The sequence below is a fragment of the Lissotriton helveticus genome, chromosome 2_1 (assembly GCF_964261635.1).
Source record: "Lissotriton helveticus chromosome 2_1, aLisHel1.1, whole genome shotgun sequence".
In the NCBI taxonomy this organism is placed as follows: Eukaryota; Metazoa; Chordata; class Amphibia; order Caudata; family Salamandridae; genus Lissotriton; species Lissotriton helveticus.
In genome coordinates, this window is record NC_136059.1 from 650,219,216 (window position 1) to 650,241,199 (window position 21,984).

Here is a 21,984-nt window from a genome sequence, read left to right on the forward strand (position 1 = left end):
GGTGGGCACTCGTTGCGTGTAGTACGGAGTTGCCCGCTGTCTTCTTGCGGTATAATCTCGTTTGTAGTTTGTTGTTCTGTATGTACACTTGAGTGTCTAAAAAGTTTACACTTGTATCACTAATAGTTGCTGTGAAGTGTAGATTTAGTGTATTTTGGTTGATTTGAACAACAAATTGTTCCGCTTCATTTTTAGTACTCTGCCACACAATAAACAAATCATCTATAATGCGAAGCCAAACTTTGACCTTATTCGCCATGACTTCTGCATGTTGCGCCTTGAGGACCAGCTCCTCCCACCTGCCCATATGAAGGAAGGCGTAGCTGGGGGAGAAGCTGGCCCCTATTGCGACTCCCTGAATTTATTGGACCAGTAAGTTGTTGAACATAAACATGTTATTGTGCAAACATAAATTAATCATAGCTATCAACATTTCGCTATGCAGTTGATATATTGTTGGTCTTTTGTCCAGATAAAATTGGATCGCCTTGATACCATCATCATGTAAAATACTTGTGTAAAGTGATGATACGTCAAGTGCAATGAGCAACAAATCAGGACTCCATACTATATCTTTGATTTTACCAATGAAGTCGCTTGTGTCACGCACATATGACGGTAAAGTTTTTACAAATCCTTGTAAAAAAAAGTCAACATACACAGAAGTATTTTCTAGTAAACTGTCTCGGGCAGTGATTATTGGGCGACCTAGAGGTTTCTTGGAGTCTTTGTGGATCTTGGGAATAAAATACATTGATGGTATAGTAGGATTATCCTTTCTCAAATATTTATATTCCTCCTCACTAATCAAGTTTTTGTTTCGCCACATTCACAGTTTGGTATAGTAAGTCTGGTAAGTTGCCTTCAACGCTGTTATATTTGTCCGTGCATAGCAGTTCCTGTCATTAAGTTGATTGAATGCCTCTGTTTGGTAGTCCTGCTGTGCCCACAAAATGATATTGCCGCCTTTGTCACTGTTTCTTATTACAATGTCTTTGTTACTCTTCAATTTCGTCATCAATTGATAAAACTTCATATCTTGAATACGATAGTGTTTATTAGTCATGTTGGTTTTCTTATTCAATTACTTAATTCTGTTGGTTACCACTTCGCGGAATGTATCAATTGAATCATGTATGGCAATGGGCGTGAATGTAGATTTGGGTTTAAAGTTGGTAAGCCCGACAGTTTCAGTATCCCTTTGGTTATGCCTGAAGTGGATGGTGATATGGCATTAATGCTTGAGTGAGGTGTCTCATTCCATAAACTTTCTAATTCAATAAGGAGATTTGAGTCAGACATGGTTTCAGATATCTGACTAGATTGTGTTATCCCTTGTGTGAGGTCAACCTCGCCATCTATGGAATTTTGTTAGTTTCAATTTGCACACCCCTTTGTAGATATCCATCCGAACATTCGCATAATCAAAATTATGTGGTGGGCAATATGACAAGCCCAAACTTAAAGTTTTGATTTCTTCTGTTGTTAATTTAACCTGGGATAGATTGACTACTATATATATACAATTTTGCATAAACTAAAGTGGATCCTCACCCTGCATTTGTACTAAAATTATCTTCCGGGATGCTTACAACTATAGCACTTGCTTCAAATTCCAGACGTGTCAGGGGCTTAAGAAAAAATGAACTGTCATTTCTCTAGCAACTTTTAACAAAGATCAATGAATTAGGCAAAACATTGCTGCTCACCAAAGACCTTAAAGTCTAAACGGGTGAGGACGCTTTATCCCAACAACTGCCTTTCACCTACATGCAAGAAATCTTTGACACACGTATATCAAATAGACTGTTGGTTCGTAACCTGTGGTTCGGGGACCACTGGGGGGTCCACAAAGCCAACTCAGGGGGCCCTACCACTTGAAAAATTAAATAATATGAACAAATTAATGAATGTATAAATAAAGTTGAAAAATGTCAATTTGAACATTTTAAAATGTTCCATAAAAGTGAAAGAATTTGAAATTAGAGGCTAAAATTAAAATTAGTATCTTCAAAGTGATTTGTGGGAGCAGTGCAAGTGTTTCACGCAGAATACAGTATGAATGATGAGAGGCTTCAGTTGGATTTAGAAAAGCTCCATTCTTTCCATTCAAATTCAAATGTTGAATTTTTTTTACATTTGCTTGTGAATTAAATAAAATATTTTATCATTAGTGTATTTGTTTAATGAATGCCTTTTTTCTGTAATTTTTGTCCATTGTTTTGTGGTTCAAACCATCAAACATGGTTTGACTGGGTTCCCTGGCTTCTAGTAATGATCAGTGGGGGGCCCTGGATTTCAATAATGATTCAGTGGGGGTCCCCGGGTTTCAGTAATGGTTAAGTGGGAGGTCCACAGAAGTTAAAAGGAGAAAACCCATAGGAATATAAGTTCTTCACAGATTACACCTCAAAGCAGGCGACAAAGCAATGCGTGATTAAACTGATCCATTGCACATTTCAATAAAGTAATTTATTTCTGGGAAAGGTTAAAACAAATAATAAATAAATAAAAGCATAAATCACATTATGGAAATCTTGGGGCAATCTCTGCGTTTAGCAGTCCTCTGAGCTGTGAGCTTTATATGTACTAGCAGTCATTGTGCCATACCTTTCTGCTACAAAAAGTCAGTAAAGACAGTGGACATGACCTGGCTCTTTTTAGACCGCACTAGTTGTTCAAATCACACTATTGGTAATGCAACAGTCCGAATAAAGCATTAAAAACCTCTTAATTATGAAGAAGTCCTGAAATTGTAATTATGTGGTGACGTTTTTTCAGTAAAACAAGTGTTTAAGGAACCTAATTCGGGAATGATGTACTGCCAACTCTCTCGTCTCCACCCTGAATTTATGATAATGACACTAGGAATTGCAGTTTATAGCGTCTGGGCGAGTACAAGTGCAACTGCACAGGCAGGTTTTTACAATGTAATTAGCCCATTTAAGCTAACATGTCAGTTTGTTAATGACCAGCGGTGTAACAGCTGGGTTTGATGTTACTTCTTTAAAGATCAGCCGTCTACAATCAGTTTATTGCATTCTTCTCCACAGACAGCTCCCTGGATACGGCTAAGATCCGGGACAAGGGTCAGAAGTCAGAGGTCAAAAGCCAGAGGCTCTGTCATCATTCAATGGGCCACTTGTTGCTATGTACTGCGAGAAACAAAAAATGTCTGAAATTTGACTAAGAGTTCGGTTTTATATTTTAACCTTTATTAAAAGGACACTTTGGCACCATCTCTGAAGGTTTCTTTTTTATACTTACACATCTTTGAGTATGATATAGAACTTTTTTAATTTAAAGCGCCACCTTGCACAGCCAGGGTATTACAGACGCATTTCTATAGCCGCCATGTGTTCCTGTGTTTTAAAAGGAAAGCTTTTCTTTTGGTGTCTCGCACACTTTGGTGCAGGAACTATCATTGTCCTAAGACATTCACAATTTTTTCAAAAAAGGTGCTTGACCGCATGTAGTAGCAAGTTTCTGCCTGCCGCACAAGATTCTTCTATACCGCCTTATTGTAAATCTGCTTTCACGACATTTAATTAGAATGCTTAATTTCACCTTTTAGCCTACGCTTCGTGTATTAGTATTTGGTACCGTTTGAAAGTAATACTATCAGTGTTGATTATAAGCCCTTAAGTATTTATGTGATAGTATTGTGTCCAAGTGTGGCTTTCTTTGTCGAAGACTAAGCATGCTATACTATAAGCTTTGTTCTCTATGGTAATCCAAACAGTTTGCTTGTTTGATATTTTGGGGCAAATATTTCAATATTTCATGCAATGCAACGCAGCAAGACACAGGAATGCACCATATTTAACATTATATGGCGCCTTCCTGTCCTTTCCTTGCACTGGCACACTTCTGGCTGCCTAGTACCAGGGCAGGCACCCTTGACCCTCTTTGCAGCACACATAGAAAGAGGATAAAATGGGGAATTATACATGTTGACGCATTGTTAAGTTTACCATTCATGGTAAATCTAGGAAAGCACCAAAATCCATGGGTGGATGCCTGGGAACACCTGCGCTCCACCCCTAAATCGAATCCCTGGGGCAGAGAAACACAAGGCAGCAACTTGCGCTGCCTTGTGTTACTCCAGATTTACAAGGCACTGCGTGGGCCTGCGTGACTTCATGAATCTGGCTTTTGTGGTGCAGTGCCCTTGCCTTATCTTGAGTGATGCAAGGACAATGCAATACTTTAATAAATCTGGATCTTTGTATTGAACTAAATAAAACGGTACTATGGGTCAGCATATAAGCTTTTGGAATCCTACAGTGCGCACAACCAAAGCTGTCCATCAGATTATGGAACCACAACAACTCTAGATCATTTATACATTTAACAAATTATGCTCGCTCCTATTATTACATTGAAGTAGTCCACTTGCACCCTTGCCTCGGTTGAATCGGCTCTGTTTAACATTATCCAGGTGAATACTTGACCTGTGTCACAAGCATACACAAAGCTAATTTTTACCAGTTAGCACACCCTTTATCGTTCACTGTAAGTAAAGGCACTTTACTACAATAAAAGAAAATTTGATGCTAAGGAGGTAGGGTAAATGACATATTCTTTTGATCCAAGGTACTTATAATGCGATATAGGAAATGCAAATTCCTTTGAGATGAGTTACTTTTCAATAATCACTGGCTTCTGTCTGAGAGGATGCCTTTGACCAGGAGTTCACATATGGTACTTGATCTTACACTCTTGTTGCTGTTGTTTCATTGATTCTCTCAGGGGTTATTTGCATTCTACTCGTTCGCACTTTTCGAATATAGATGCCATATATAATGTACACACCTGCCTTTTGTCCTGATTTCAGACATCTGTGATTTCTCAAAAATGTCTGGTTTTGCTAGTACCACTTCTGCAGGGTCGTACTGGGACAGCAGAATAAAAGTGCCCCCTTTGGAGAGTCAGCGAGCTAAAAGAAAGTTGCCCACATTTGCAAACCTGGGGCAGTTTTGAACTTGTAAAGGCATGCTGTATAGTTATTTTATTAGGAATGGGATTGCTGTAGGATTGCTGTAGGCAATGTGTGTGGTAACATCAGAGAAATCGACAGTAAAAACCGACCAACCACACAATTAAACAGGCCCGCAAACAGTAAAACAAGCACTGGCGTTGCCAATAGGTCTCGCAGTAGGAAAGTTGGAGCTATTGGTTTTGTAAATGAAATTTTATATTTATGTTTTGTGATTTACAATGCCAATACTTTTAACTTCAGCAAATGTGACACTTATAGCATTTGTAATGCCACATGTTTTGTATTTACGTGACTTGGATGTATATATCTTACTAATATAAATGTCTTTTTTTTGTTAATTACTTAATTTTGAAATAAAAGTTATTTACAATGTATAATGGCAATATTGTAAACTTTCCTAAATACCTTGGTGAGAGGGGAGGAGAGAGTCAGGCCTGGAGAGAGTGAGGAGAGGGGTGAGTGAGGAGAGGGGAGAGAGGCGAGAGAGAGGTGAGTGAGGAGAGAGAGAGGGATTGGAGAGGGAGTCCTCAGAAGGATGAAAGGCTGAGTGGACCCACCAATATTTGAACCTGTGACCATGAGGTGAACACAGGCCGCTACAGTGGTTGCATTCGTCCACTGAACCACAAGACTCGACATAGCAGGGTCGAAAACCAGGCTATGGAGTAGCAGGGCAAAGCATGTGAAAAGGGACAGAACTGGTGAGAATCGTGAGACAGGGGAAGGCATGTGAGAAAGTACAAGGAGATCAGCGAGAAAGACGGGAGCTGAGATAAAGGAGGAGAAGAGGGTTAAAGAATACCGCAAGAGATGACAGATACTCCAGCACAAGACCAAATGTTATGTAGGCAAGGCGGGCCTGGGGAGAGCGCAACGGGGGTGGGCAGGAGAAGCAGATGCGAGTCATGGCCTGCGGCCGTGATGGAGAGGGAGGGGGTGGTGACTAGGGGGGAGGAGAAGGGAGGGCGGCCGAGCGCACGCTGGGGAAGCCTGTGGGAGGGATGGTTTGATGAACATTGATAAAATTCCTGCAAGCAGCCACGAGGAAGCAGCACAAGTTTTAAGAGGCACCCATGATTTAATAACCATGATTTAATAATAACTGTGTGTGTGTGTGTGTGTGTGTGTAGGGAGGGGAGAGTGGGGGTCGGAGGGGGGTTAGTGGCAGATGCAAAGATCAGTGCTGTGTTAGGAGTGAAGTGCAGGACCTGGGGCCTGTGGATTAATCCCTCCACGCCAGTAATCTGTGCTCGCCCTCGTGATCGCAGGTTCAAGTCATGGTGGTGCCACTCAGCCTTTCATCGTTCTGAGGTCGATGAAATGAGTGCCATTGACAACAATAAACATCTGTAATTCAGCTCCAATGTATATGTGCTTTATAAATGCACGTTGTGCACAATAGCAGCACGTTGTGTGTACTGAGTGCCGATGTGAGTGTGGTGCGTCAGCGGAGCTTTGCCTAATGTTCCTCAGGATTAAAGTACATCGGAGACATTTATGTGAGCGTTGGTCCTGGGTGTCTGCTGCGCCTTCTGACTCTTGCATGGCAGCGTGGGTGGGGTACAGCATCGGTCCCGTGTTTCTTCTGTGTGTCTCAGGAAGGAGGTTCCTCGTCAGAGCCGTGTGTAGATCAGGAGTGAGGTGCCCTGGCAGAGTTCGAGTTCCTGAAGAGTGACCGCTGTGGAGCCAGCGCTTTGCCAGGACTTTGCGTTGTCCCAGTTTTTAACTATAAAAAGGTCTGTTGCGGTTAGGGACTGGGTGTATTGGCTGCGCTGTTTGGGCTGCGGATGTGAAACAGCACTGGTTTTTGTAGGTGAGGGTGGAGGTGTAGTGACCCAGCTGCGGGTGGGGTCTGATACTCAATTCGTGGATTGTTGCCTGAAGACCATCCTGGAAAACCCTGGGCAGAACTGGAAGTGGTCCACAGTACTGGAATAATTGGCGATACAGACATTAAGGGCTGATTTACATTGGTAGAGCTTTATGGGTATTGTAGTACTGGAACATACATACATAGCATCTGCATTCCTAAAGCACACAATTACTCAGAAGGGTATCTTCACGCTGAATTTCTGATGTTTGTTGTTAACCAATTCATAGGTACTTATTTTATCGACCTCAGAAGGATGAAAGACTGAGTGGACCCACCAATATTTGAACCTGTGACCATGAGGTGAACACAGGCCGCTACAGTGGTTGCATTCGTCCACTGAACCACAAGACTCGGCATAGCAGGGTCGAAAACCAGGTTATGGAGTAGCAGGGCAAAGCATGTGAAAAGGGACAGAACCGGTGAGAAACGTGAGACAGGGGATGGCATGTGAGAAAGTACAAGGAGATCAGCGAGAAAGACGAGAGCTGAGATAAAGGAGGAGAAGAGGGTTAAAGAATACCACAAGAGATGACAGATACTCCAGCACAAGACCAAATGTTATGTAGGCAAGGGGGGCCTGGGGAGAGCGCAACGGGGGTGGGCAGGAGAAGAAGATGCGAGTCACGGCCTGCGGCCGTGATGGAGAGGGAGGGGGTGGTGATTAGGGGGGAGGAGCAGGGAGGCCGGCCGAGCACACGCTGGGGAAGCCTGTGTGAGGGATGGTTTGATGAACATCAATAAAATTCCTGCAAGCAGCCACGAGGAAGCAGCACAAGTTTTAAGAGGCACCCATGATTTAATAATAACTTGGAGAATTTTTGCCTTTGGTTCTCGACTTTGAGACATATGCTGACGTACTATAACTTTTCATAGGAATCTCATCAGTACTGCCTGCACGATCTTTAACTATGTTGAAAACTGTGCAGCAGGTGGTGCATTATCCTGAAAATGCGGCAAATCCATAATTATGCGGACAGAGATAGGGTAGAAAAACCAACTGAGGAAAGGTGAGATATAGGTATGCGATATTGAGACAACCAGGTGGGACAGACAAAGCAGTAACAATGGTGGGAGACAGGTGAAAGAGAGGTGAAAAGGGACAGAACTGGTGAGAAACGTGAGACAGGGGATGGCATGTGAGAAAGTACAAGGAGATCAGCGAGAAAGACGGGAGTTGAGATAAAGGAGGAGGTGGACAAAGTTAAAGGATGTACGGAGAGAGAGGGACAGAGAGGAGGAAAGGTGGGAGGGAACACGGCCTGGGGGAAGCTGGCTGGGGAGGGGGAGGAGAAATCCGAGTAAGGCTGTGTGCGGGGAGAGAGAGGGGAGGTGCTGGAGCTGGGGAACAGATGGCCGTGAAAGTTTATGGCCCAAAAGGAAAGGTGGGAGGGAACACGGCCTGGGGGAACCTGGCTGGGGAGGGGGAGGAGAAATCAGAGTAAGGCTGTGTGCGGGGAGAGAGAGGGGAGGTGCTGGAGCTGGAGAACAGATGGCCGTGAAAGTTTATGGCCCAAAAGCGCGTGCCTGTGGCCACGTGAACTCGAAGAAAACCGCACCGAAAAAGCCTTAGTTTGACGAGTATTTTGACCACTAGAATTCTCTCCATTTTCCATTCCTGTGGAATGGAAAAGGCGAGACCTAAAAACGGACCCACAGATTGCCACGTCAGACCAGCCCTCCCTGCACTGCAAGGCTGACCCAGAGGCCAGTCCGACCAGGCGCTACTTGCTTCTTGACTACACAACGATTTAGCTCTATGTAAAAACTGCTCAATTCCTTTAAATACCAGGAATGGCATCCGCTTAATGGAATGAAACAACGTAAGGGGCACGTCTAAAAAGCCAGGATTCAATTGTTGGCATTCAGTATTTCCTTTTTGCTTCTAATGATTGGATTTTGGGTCAAGGGTAAGAGGAATAATGAGAATTTACGACTCTGATAAAAAAGCATATTTCTAGAGCTCAGGTGACACATGTTGAGTGACTCATAGTTGGAGAGTGATGCATCTCCAATAAGTAATAATTTAGGTCAAGCGAAGGTGCATCACATTTACCCAATCAAATGCATTTGATTAACCTAGATCTTTTTTAAAGTACTAATTGCAAAGAGTTAATGTAATTCCCGTGCAGTTGTGTGAATATATTCCACAAAGAATTCCTCCATAACAAAAATTTGATAAACTTCGCCGCAGCAAATACAATTAATAAACTGATATAATAAAAATCTAAATTTAGAAAGTGTAAGTGCTATTCACAAAGCCATTTGCTTACATAAGTTTACTTTTAGTGTGCAAAAGTGGTGATTTATGAGTGTAGTTAAAGGATTCTTATTCAAAAAAAGTGAATTTAAACTAGAAAATCGAGTTACTCACCTACAAAATTACACCAGTACAATATCATATTATGTATCAGCAAATCTGCTTTAGGGGCTTAGAGTGAGCATTTGATGGAACAAATGGCAAGCAAAGTTCATGAGCACCCACAGTTTTACTCTGGGCATGGTTGAATAGTTACTGTTGTATATGCAAGGAGTGAACCCACATCCAGAATGGGAATGGAGTGGCAATATTTTCAAAATTGGTGGACGTTTCTCTATGAGTATAAATATTTTGCAATGTGGAGAAAATACAAGCAAATAACATCAAAAGCAGCCTTTTTAAGCATATATTTATGAATTTTTAATTGCTTATGCAAGGGGTTACTCCTGAAAGATACTCCTGTCACAGTTTCATGAGGGGACTCATGGGATTCTTTGAGAATTCCAAAATAATCATGAATCTTCTTTAAATCTAGATTTAATCTAATGGGACTGAACGTTACTTGTAAATTGTTGTATGACAGAAGCTCCCATGGCTGAACCACATATGCCTCTACAATGCGGTCTCAACAATGAATGCCACATGACCACGCATTCTTTTACCACGCATGCTTTACAAATAATTTAGTTCTAAATGTATGTTTGCTAAAGGGATATGTGTGGTAAAATACCACTACCCCAAACCCTCCTCCCCTACACCCTAAGCCCTGAAATATTACCCCTCTACATCGGTCCCCTGCCCTGAAAACTAAAACAGACCTGCACTGCCCTTAAAAACTGCCTCTTCTCCTCCCCCGACCTGAGGCCTAAAACCCTGCCCCTTACCAAAAACTACACCACCCCAGCCCTCGCCCTTAGTCCTAAAATGTACCCCGACCTGCCCTTGAAACTACCCCTACCCCTTCCCCACCCTGAGGTCTAAAACCCTGCCCCACTTTTAAAAAAGGACCCGACCCCTCCGCCCTGAGCCCTACACCCGAACCCACCCACACCCCTAAAAACTCCTGCCCCCAAACCTGGCCCCCATCCTTCGCATTGTTACTCTCCTAGGGCCAGATGTAGGTGGCCAATTACCGGTCGGTAACGGCCGAATTCGGCCGTTACCGACCGGTAATTGGATTTTGAGATGTAGGAGCATGCTTTACAGAATCGGTATTTTACCGAATCTGTGTTTACAGACTCGGTAAAATTACCGAGTCTGTAAAAGCATATGTAGGTAGCACATCTTTGAGTGCCGCAGGCCTTTCAGATTCGGTATTTTAACACCCAATCCAATTGGGTGTTAAAATACCGAATTCAGGTGTGCATGCACATGTGTGCATGCACACCTAGCCATGTGACAGACAGACATGCCCTTAGGGCATGTCTTTGTGCCACATGGCGCACATGCCTATTTTTGGGGTGCCAGAGGGTGTCAAAGTGACACCCCCTGCACCCTTGCTAAAATCGGTATTTACCGATTCTGTAATTACAGAATCGGTATTGCCCATTGATTCCTATGGGCTTCACAGCCCATAAGAATCAATAGGAAATACCGATTCGGTATTTCCAGATTCGGTAAATACAGAATCTTAAAGATTCGGTATTTACACATCTGGAAATACCTACATCTCCCCCCTTCATATTTACCACTTCTTAAATACTGAATCGGTAAAATTCGGTATTTAAGAAGTGGTAAATAAGAATTACCTACATCGGGCCCCTAGTCTCTTACACTCCTTGCAGAAACTTACGCTCCTCCATTAAGAATCTCCTGACTGTCCCCCGGGTTCGGAGAGTCAGGTGGGGTGGAAGGGCCTTCTCTGTTTTGGCCCCCAGGTTGTGGAACACCCTCCCCCCGGAATTAAAAGCACTACCCGCTATTGGTCCTTTTAGGAAGGCATTAAAAACATGGCTTTTTTCAGAGGCTTATCTGTAAGCTGGCTCCCGGTACATATATTTTGTATTATTTCTGTTACCTGCATTGTAAAGGCTGTTTCCCCTTGTGAATGGGTAACCTTTTTGGTTTTTGTCATTTTATCGAAGAGAAAAGGAATTTATAACAAGCATTAGCATAGCCAATAGGTCTTGGCTTAGGGACCTTATAAGTGTTTGGCTAGAGCTATAGGGGGGGTCAACACGGCGCCATAGACAACGGGTGGGGGAAAGGGAGATAAGAAGACACCATGGACAACAGGTGGGTTAAGGGGGTAAACAAGGCACCCTGGACAACGGGAGGCAGGGAAGGATTGTAAAGAAGGCACCACAGACAACAGGAGGGAGGGCGAAGGTAGAGAATGCACCACGGACAACGGGAGGGAAAGCCAGGTAAAGAAGGCGCCACGGACAATGGGAGGGAGGGCAGGGTTCTAAGGAAGGCACGGACAATTTTGTAAAGAAGGCACCATGGACTGAATGTAAGCAAAGCACGCTGTGCCTGAAGTAAGAGAAACTCGATAGAGAAAACAGTGCTTATAACAAGTACCATGTAACAACCGCAGTAAAAGGGCCAGTCGCCATGGGAGGTTACAAATGAAGACAAGGCGGTGCTAAGGAGGGACTAACAAGCTATTTGCGAATCAGAAGCCAGCATTTATGAAGGACAATGACACAACCCAATGGCAAATATGGGCGGGAAATGGGCGGGGCTTCTATTCTATACTCCATTACAACAAGTCTCGTAGAGCAGCGCATGCACACTGACTCTAGGCTCGACCTAAAAAAGGCTTAAGTAAAATGACCAGCATTACTGTCAGGGTTAAGATAAGGGATACTTTTCAGTGAAAAGATTAAAATAGGGATTAGATGTAGGGCAAAGGTGATAGCCAGCGTTATATTTTGGGTTGACCATAACTGTTTTCTTTCGAACTCCATAAAACCTTTGCTATTGTGATGAAATTAGAAACTGAGCTAGATAGAAAGAAGGAAACATCCTCAGTAGCTTTTAACCACCCCACATTAGTCCTTGCTATACCTTATCCCAACTCGCTCAATCAATATTAATAATATACAATACCCCTAGTGTTGTTTGTGCATATAATTTGTGCATACACTTCTTCCTTCAAGGTTCTCATTATGTTCTCTTTCCATTTCTGAAAATCTTTTATAATGATATTTTTGCTGATTGAGAGAAATTACAAGAGATATTTTATAAATGTGTCAGAGATAAAAGGAAAAAAAAGTTTTACTAAATGTTCTGCAAGATTTTTTCACACTAGTAAACTGTGATTATAAGTGATAAAAATTATTAGGTTGTATCTCTCTGCTGAGTATATGCAGGCCTTTAAGTGGGCCGGGTCTTACCGGTGCTGAACACTGTTACCCCTTTCAGATAACCGGAATTTTACTATCCCACTTAAACCCTTGAATACACATATATTAAAGGAATGGTACAATAAAAGTTTAGGAACTACACCTCTGTTTACTCTCCTCATCTCACATTCTCCATTTTGTGCACTCAACAGTAGTGTTTATAAAAATTAAGTAATATAGCTTTATCTGGTATGAAAATAGCACCTATACTTTTATTGTCATGTTCGTGGGATCGGTAGTGTAAAGAGAAGGTCTTAATCAGTTTCAATGGTACAAAAGTGACGTGACATAAGTTTAAAAGATTACATGTTTTTAGGAATAAGCTCTCCCTCTGCGACTCCTTGGGACCACAGTTGTACCTCTGCAAGCCAACACTGGAAATATACCGCAGTTCTCTCTCTACAAGATACCCCCTTCATGCTCCATCTCCCCACATCACTGTTCCGCACCTATGCCTTTGCAAGCCGACGGCCCGCACCTTTCCCTCCGCAAACCATCGGTGGTCTCGCAGCTCTTCCTCTGTGAGCCAGCCCGCAGTTGTACCTCTGCAAGCCATCACTGGAAATATACAGCAGGTTTTTCTCTAGGAGATACCCCTTCACGATCCCTCTCCCCTCATCACTGTCCCGCACCTACGCCTTTGCAAGCCGACGGCCCGCACCTTTCCTAAAGCAGTCGGCCCACAACTGTTCCTATGCGAGCCGGCCCACAGCTCTCCCTTTGCGAACTGATGGGCTACAGTTGTTCCTCTACGATACAGCCAGTCGGCTCCCAGCTCTTCCTTTACGATCCAGCCCACTGGTCCGCAGCTCTCCCTCTGTGAACCACCGGTGGGCTGCAGCTCTCCCTGTACGAGCCAGCTCTCCAGCTCACAATTGTCCCCCGTTGAACCACCAGTTGGCTCGCAGCTCTTCATCTGCGAGCCAGCCCGCAGTTGTATATCTGCAAGTCAACGCTGGAAATATACCGCAGGTCTCTCTCTATGAGATACCCCTTTCACGCTCCCTCACCCCACATCACTGTCCCGCACCTATGCATTTGCAAGCAGACAGCCCGCACCTCTCCCTACACCAGTCGGCTCGCAAATGTTCCTCTGCAAGCTGGCCCACAGCTCTCTCTCTGTGAGCCGACAGCTGCACCTCTCCCTGTACAAGCCAATCAGTCGGCTGGCAGCTCTTCCTGTATGAGCCAGCCCGCTAGCCCGCAGCTCTCCCTCTGCGAACCATCATTCAGCTTGCAGCTCGTCGTCTGCGAGCCGTCGGGCCCGCAGTTGTACCTCTGCAAGCCAACACTGGAAATATACGCCAGTTCTCTCTGCAGGATATCTCCTTCATTCTCCCACTCCCCACATCACAGGTCACAGCTATCCCTTTGCAAGGCGACGGTCCGTACCTTTCCCTATAGTATTTGGTCCGCAGCTGTTCCACTGCGAGCCGGCCCGCAGCTCTCCCTCTGCACACCATGCAGTCTAGCAATCCTGCTGTCAGTGCCATGCACTTCTCCAATCGCCCATGGAATGGCTTATCTACTAACACAAGTACAGCTACAATATTCTGCAGCTCTGTGGCACTTACTGGAGCTACCTGGTGGGCTAGTTGGCCCCCAGGGACCCTCATGATTGAAGAGAAATTAATTCCCCAACTTCAAACGCACCACAGGGCCCTTTTGCACACATTTCACCTCAGGCCCGACCCCTCCCTGCACCATTGTGCAAACGTACCCCGTGGCACATTTTAAGTTGGGGGATTAAGTCTCCTTCAATCCTGATGGTCCCTGGGGCCCAACTAGCCCACCAGGTACTTCCAATAAGCACCACAGAGCTGCGTTGCAGGGAGGTGTAAAATGGGGTGTGGCCTCAGACCACCTCCCTGCAATGCAGTCCTGTGGCACTAACTGGAGGTACCTGGTGGGCTAGTTAGCCCTCAGGAACCCTCAGGATTGTAGGGGAAATAAATCCTCAGCTTAAAATGTACCCAAGGGTGCGTTTACATGGTGTTGGTGGAAGGGGGCGAGGCCTGCGACGCGATGCCGTTTTTTTTCTTTTTTAGAAGGGTGGCTGTGTGGACCCCCTTCCTTTCCTGTTTTTGGGGCTCTGGGGACTCAATCCCCCAGGGCCTGACCCCTAATTTAATTGTTTGTATTTTTAAATCGGGAAGGGGGCCGTGTGGGCTCACCTCCTCAGGTCATGTTCAGCCCTGGGGACCCCATCCCCAGGAGCATGGCCACTTCATTTATTTTTTTTCAATATATTTACAAAGGAGGGGGGCTGCGTGCCCCCCTCCTGAGCCTTCTTTGAGCACCAGGGACCTCATGCCCCGGGGCTGGCCCTCTCCCTTGGGGAGCATGGGGGGAGCCCAGGGCTCTGCCTTGTTTTTATGTGGCCCCCTCCCAGGCCACTTCTGCCCCGGGGACCCTTTCCCCCGGGGCTGGCCCTCTCCGTTGGGGACCATGGGGGGAGCCCCAATGTCCCCATGGTCCCACCGGCTCCCTGCGACCTGTGGGAGCCGGCATTGCTTTTCCACATGGGGAGATGCTGACATACAGCTCCCCGTGTGGAAAAGCAATTCTGCTTTGCTTCATTGAAGAGAGAGCAGGTTTCCCTGCTCTTGCTTGAATGAAGCAAAGCAGTTTGCAGTGACAGGGCGGGAGCCCCGAGGCTGGACTGTTCCGATGAGGCACAGGGTCAGACTGATTTGCATAAGCCATGTCTGAACTGGGGTGGTGGAGTGAGCTAAAGAATGATGATAGATTAAACCCAGATCAGTTGACGGGGGTGAGTGTTTGATTTGCTCAAACGCTCCGTCCATAATCCCCTTTGGTATCGCTTTGTTTGCCCTAAATTGACAGGGTATGCCCAGACGTGGGTCCCTTGCTCACTCTGCCACTGGACTCAAGACAGCCTGGCTGATGAGGGTTATGAACCTGAAACCGGTCCCAGGATGCTTGTTTTTGGTCCAGGGAAGAAATGGCTTGGCAGTTCAGGGTGGACTGTTACCGTGAGGCACAGGGTCAGACTGATTTGCTTATGGCCATGTCTGACCTGGGGTGGTGGAGTAAGCTAAAGAAAGATGATAGATTAAATCCAGATCAGTTAACTGGGGGTGAGTGTTTGAGTTGCTCAAACGCTCTGTCCATAATACCCTTTGGTATCGCTTTGTTCGCCTTAAGTTGGCAGGGTATGCCCAGACGTGGGTCCCTTGCTCACTCTGCCACTGGATTCAAGATAGCCTGGCTGATGAGGGTTAAGAACCCAAAACCGGTCCCAGGAGGCTTCTTTTCGGTCCAGGGAAGAAATGGCTTTGCAGTTCGGGCTGGACTGTTCCCATGAGGCACAGGGTCAGACTGATTTGCATATGGCCATGTCCGAACTGGGGCGGTGGAGTGAGCTAAAGAATGATGATGGATTAAACCCAGACCAGTTAACTGGGGGTGAGTGTTTGATTTTCTCAAACACTCCATCCATCATCCCCTTTGGTATCACTTTGTTCGCCCTAAATTGGCAGGGTATGCTCAGATATGGGTCCCTTGCTCACTCTGCCACTGGATTCAAGATAGCCTGGCTGATGAGGGTTATGAACCCGAAACCGGTCCCAGGATGCTTGTTTTCGGTCCAGGGTAGACATGGCTTGGCAGTTTGGGCTGGACTGTTCCCATGAGGCACAGGGTCAGACTGATTTGCATATGGCCATGTCTGAAGCGGGGTGGTGGAGTGAGCTAAAGAATGATGATGGATTAAACCCAGATTAGTTGACTGGGGTAAGTGTTTAATTTGCTCAAACGCTCTGTCCATCATCCCCTTTGGTATCGCTTTGTTCGGCCTAAGTTGGCAGGGTATGCCCAGACGTGGGTCCCTTGCTCACTCTGCCACTGGATTCAAGATAGCCTGGCTGATGAGGGTTATGAACCCGAAACCGGTCCCAGGATGCTTGTTTCTGGTCCAGGGAAGACATGGCTTGCAGTTTGGGCTGGACTGTTCCCATGAGGCACAGGGTCAGACTGATTTGCATATGGCCATGTCTGTACTGGGGTGGTAGAGTGAGTTAAAGAATGATGATGGATTAAACCCAGACCAGTTAACTGGGGGTGAGTGTTTGATTTGCTGAAATGCTCCATCCATCATCCCCTTTGGTATCACATTGTTCGACCTAAGTTTGCAGGGTATGCCCAGAAGTGGGTCCCTTGCTCACTCTGCCGCTGGATTCAAGATAGCCTGGCTGATGAGGGTTAAGAACCCAAAACCGGTCCCAGGAGGCTTCTTTTCGGTCCAGGGAAGAAATGGCTTTGCAGTTCGGGCTGGACTGTTCCCATGAGGCACAGGGTCAGACTGATTTGCATATGGCCATGTCCGAACTGGGGCGGTGGAGTGAGCTAAAGAATGATGATTGATTAAACCCAGACCAGTTAACTGGGGGTGAGTGTTTGATTTTCTCAAACACTCCATCCATCATCCCCTTTGGTATCACTTTGTTCGCCCTAAATTGGCAGGGTATGCTCAGATATGGGTCCCTTGCTCACTCTGCCACTGGATTCAAGATAGCCTGGCTGATGAGGGTTATGAACCCGAAACCGGTCCCAGGATGCTTGTTTTCGGTCCAGGGTAGACATGGCTTGGCAGTTTGGGCTGGACTGTTCCCATGAGGCACAGGGTCAGACTGATTTGCATATGGCCATGTCTGAAGCGGGGTGGTGGAGTGAGCTAAAGAATGATGATGGATTAAACCCAGATTAGTTGACTGGGGTAAGTGTTTAATTTGCTCAAACGCTCTGTCCATCATCCCCTTTTGTACTGTCATTGCAAACAGCAGTGTCCTGGGACATGGCACCCCAGGACACTGCAGGTGCCAGCTCTGGGGGGGTGGCAGTCCCCAGGGCCATCACTGGCTCCAGGAGTGGGGCCGCGCTGCTCCCTCCCACCATTGGCAAAGCCCTGGGGAGGTGGTGGTCCCTGGGGCTTGGGGGTCCATCACAGACCCCCAAATTTGAATAATTAGAGCCCGGTGGTGGCAGACCGCAGGGAAGCGGGGCGGCCATGTGACCCCCGCAAATTTATTAATGAAAGGTGGTGGTCCCCTGGGTTCGGGGGGGTTTAGAGGCCCCCCACATATAAAAAAAACAAAGCCCCGGGGTGTGGCGGTCCCCGGGGCTGCGAGGGGCCATGTGCCCCCTGCAAATATTTGGGCAAAGCCCCGGGGGAGGTGGCAGTCTCCGGGGCAGTGTGGGGGGGATTGACCCCAGCCACACATTTTTTTTACATGCCCCCGGGACTTGGCCCACCCGGGGGCTATTTAATAACAAAGCGTGGAAATCCACGCTTTACTTTTTTAATTTTCGCGGCCAGATCCACGGATCCTCCGCGCATCTCGCTGTTAATAAAAAAAATGCTTTTTTTGGCCCTGGGGGGTCAGGGTGTTTCTACTCTGCCCCCTTATCTTGTTTTACACGTTTGTTTCCCTGGTTTCTTGTGCCTCAGTTCTACCGAGGTACAAGATGGCTGCCAACACTTCCTGGTTTGAAGTGTTGACAGCCAATAAGAATGCAGCTTCTGATCGGCAGGCTGCAAGGATCCTCTGTGCTTCTATATATCAAAACCTTTATTTTTAGATTTTCTCAGCAACTGCAGAAGGGATTTATACCATTAAAGAAAAATAGTGCTTTCTGAACCAAGCACTACCTTTCTGCCAAATTTGGTGTAATTCCGTTCAGCAGTTCCGGGTTTAGCCGTGTCTAAAGTTTCCTATCAGAAATGCATTTCTTCACCTCTTTTTCTTGAATTTCTCATAAACTACTGAACGGATTTATACCATTTAACAAAAAGAGTGCTTTCTGAAACAAGGACTACCTTTTTGCAAAATTTGGTGTCATTCCGTTCAGCAGTTCGGGCTGTAGCCGGGTCTAAAGTTTCCTTTGGGAATTAACATGGATAAAACATGTTTTGGGACCACCTTTTTTTCTTGGCCCCTACATGCCGCATCACCCTGCAACTTTCAAGATAGGAGCACCCCGGAGCGCCCCACTAGTTTTGAAAATTTTGCAAAGAATCGTCAACCGGCGCCAAAGTTATTGGGAAAAGAAAAAAAGCTTTTTGAATAGAAACAAGGTCCTAACTATAACTAGATATGTGTGTATATATATGTATGTGTGTATATATATATATATATACATAAAGATTTAATGAAAAAAACATAGGTTTTAGGGGTGTTATAGTTTGCTGGACATTTCACTCGTACAAAACCATTGAAATTCCTCCGATATAGTTAGTTGTACTAACTATATCTCGCAATCCCGCAATCCACTGCTGATGATGTCAAATTCATCATTCATGACATGGTCAGAGACATCACTGATGACATATCAAATGACATCACTGATGACATCACTGATGACATCATCCAGCGAATGTGGTTTGCTTCGTTATTTAAATATGTATTATATATATATAGCAATTTGCATTGAAGAATGAGTGGATATATAAATATAAATATTTGGATGGAGGATTTAGTAGCAGTGTGATTGACTATTTACTTGACTAATTTAAAGTGTCTCACTAAATATATTGGATAGTGAGTAACTGTGTGAATATCTGTAACACTTTGTCAGTTCTTGTGTAAACTGTTTCTCCGGTTTGTTACTAGCTATTTGAAAGTCTATATTAGTTATTGATTAGTTAACTGAGTATTTGTATGGGAGAGTGAGTGTGTGTGTGGTTCGGTGGGGGGTGTGTGACTGCTCAAAGATGTGTGAATAGTTGATTCAGTAGGTATATGAAGTTAAAACTACATGTTATAACAGTTGTTTGGGTGAGTGAATATCTTTATGGGTGTGGTGATGAGCAAATATCTCTCTCAATGGCACATGTCCAACAAAGTAGAAAAATAAAAGGCAGTGTATGTTTCAGTTGTTGTTTATAAATAAGTATACATAAGACTCAGTGATTGTATGCGTGACTGCATGGATAACTATATTCCTGTAATAGCGATTTTATAACACACTAAGTATAAGTTATGAATAGATAAAGTGGTGTTTGTATAAGTGTATAGCTAAGTAAATGTAAGTATGATCCATTGTTTGCATAAGTGAATAGGCCTGCTTACCAGTAGTAGTATGTACTTTATTCGATAAAAGTTTATCATAAAAGTATACACATCCTTTACAGTATAAAAAGAACCACCAATCCATACTTACATACAACTATGCATAAAATTACAAAAATTTTACTTTAAAATAGTATATACAGTAAAAACAGAAGTACATATCTCGTAAAAACAGCGTACCATAAATCCATATAAAATCATCTATAGGGGGGCATGCTTTATCCTTCGCAAGCGAGTCTGCCAGGCACTGCCCAGGAATTTTGCTACCCCACAGACCATAACTAGGGAAGACGTGTCAGTGGTACAAAACCCGCAAGGCCAACTTATGACACCTAAGGCCCAGCTCCTTACATATTGGCTTTGTCCATGTCTTTCTTGCACCCCTGTATGCCGGACATGCAAAAAGGAGATGAGCCACAGGCTCCTTAGGGGCTACGCACTCAGGGCAAGATTTTACTGGAGAACTTGACTTTTTCCACCCGAAGTAATTTCGTTCACCGGGAGGGTCCCAAACCTTAGTTTTAAATAGAGTGATCTATCCAGGGGTTTTTGTATAAAGTCAAGGAATGGTTCAAGTTTCCTTACGGGTTTGAACTCAAGGAACCGCTCTGTAAGGATACCCCCTTTGCCTTTACACATGTCCTCCTCCTGTACCCAATCCCAATATAGTTTCTTCATTACTTGCTTTGGGGGTGGTGTTTGGCTAGCCCATATTTCATTCAAACCTAATTTTGAAACCAGCTGTCTAAGGTTACTCAGCCACTTAATCTTGTTGCCCGAGTTGAGTGAGATTAATTCATCCAACACAGCCGCATAGTTTAAAAGTTCCGGGGTCCTTCTAAGACGTACCCAGAAGAGTAGCGGGCGCAGACAAACTATGTCTTTCAATGAACGCCTACCGATGTCTTGTCGTAATGGTTTTATTGGCGTAGAGATGGGGAGTGACACCAGTTCTCTCAGGAACTTATTTTCTGATCTCACTAAGTCGGTTATGTTCTCGAACCCCCACAACTCAGATCCATAGACTGCAGAGGGCAGTGCTTGACCTTCATACACAGCGAGAGCCGGGGCTACAGGTTTGCTCATAGACTCTCGCTGTTCCCGTAGGATCGCTCCTGAAACTCGTTTGTGATTTTAAAGCATTTTGGCCATATGGTCCTACCAATTAATCCGACTACTAACCCTTACCCCCAAATAGTCGAATGAGTCTACCAACTCCAATGGGGTACCATTAAGGGAGACATTATTCTTAAATCTTTTTGAAGGCGAGATAGCCATAAGCTTTGTCTTAGTAGTGTTGATAGTAAGACCCCTATCCTCACAGAACGAGCTAAAGCTATCCAACAGCTTTTGAAGGCCAGAGGGGGTTTTAGAAATCAGGAGGGTGTTGTCCGCAAAGAGCAGGGTAGGTGTTTTTTCCCCCGCTAGGGATGGGGCGTCGGCTGGGTCCTCCCTCAGATGGTACACCACCCCATTCACAAAGAGGGAGAACAGAGTTGGCGCCATTACACATCCCTGACGGACTCCTCTCCTCACGGCCACCCTCTCTGTCAGCTGACCCTGAGTACCCCATCTAATTCTTGCATAGTTCCCCTCTTGTAATTTCTTGATAAATTCAAGAAGAGTGATGGGGAGGCCCATTTTTTGTAATACATTCCATAATCTGGAGCGTGGCACTAGATCAAAGGCTGTCTTAAGATCTATGAACGCCAAATACAGGCTGCCTTTCCCGATGGTCACGGTCTTCCAATAAATGGCAAGAAATCGGAAGACCTGGTCCATTGTGCCCACCTTCTGCCTAAATCCCGCTTGAAAATGGGAGAGAATGTTCTCCTCTTCTATCCAAGACCCTACCCTAGAGATAATGACCCTTCCAACCACCTTCTGGACCACGTCTATCAGACTGATCGGTCTGTAGTTGACAGGGTCATCTCTCGTCCCCTTTTTGTACACTGTGACCACCTCCGCCCCCTTCCAAGAATCCGGAACTGGGTGACCCCTTGAGATCAGGTTCATTATTAGGGAGATGAGGTTTGCCCAGGTTGCAGGGTCATTTAGGAGGAGAGCCCCAGGAAGCCCATCAGGGCCTGCCGCCTTTCCTAGGGTCAGATGTTTAATAGCCTTTTTTACCTCAGTAATAGAAAAGTGGTCTTCGAGAATCATAAGTACTCTATCATCACTATCAAGTGCAAGAGGTGGGGGACATGGCTCAACTGCGCCACAATACAGATCATAAAAGTGTGAGTGCCATTGTTGTCCCGTTATGTGATTAGTGATGGGTTCCGTTCCCCCTCTCCTGGCTTTGTTGATTAAATCCCAGAATAGGCCGGAGTTCTTCCTCGGTGATGCGGATTTAGGATCCTGCAAATATTGTTCTTACCATTCGCGTTTAGCTAGCACTAACGACCTAG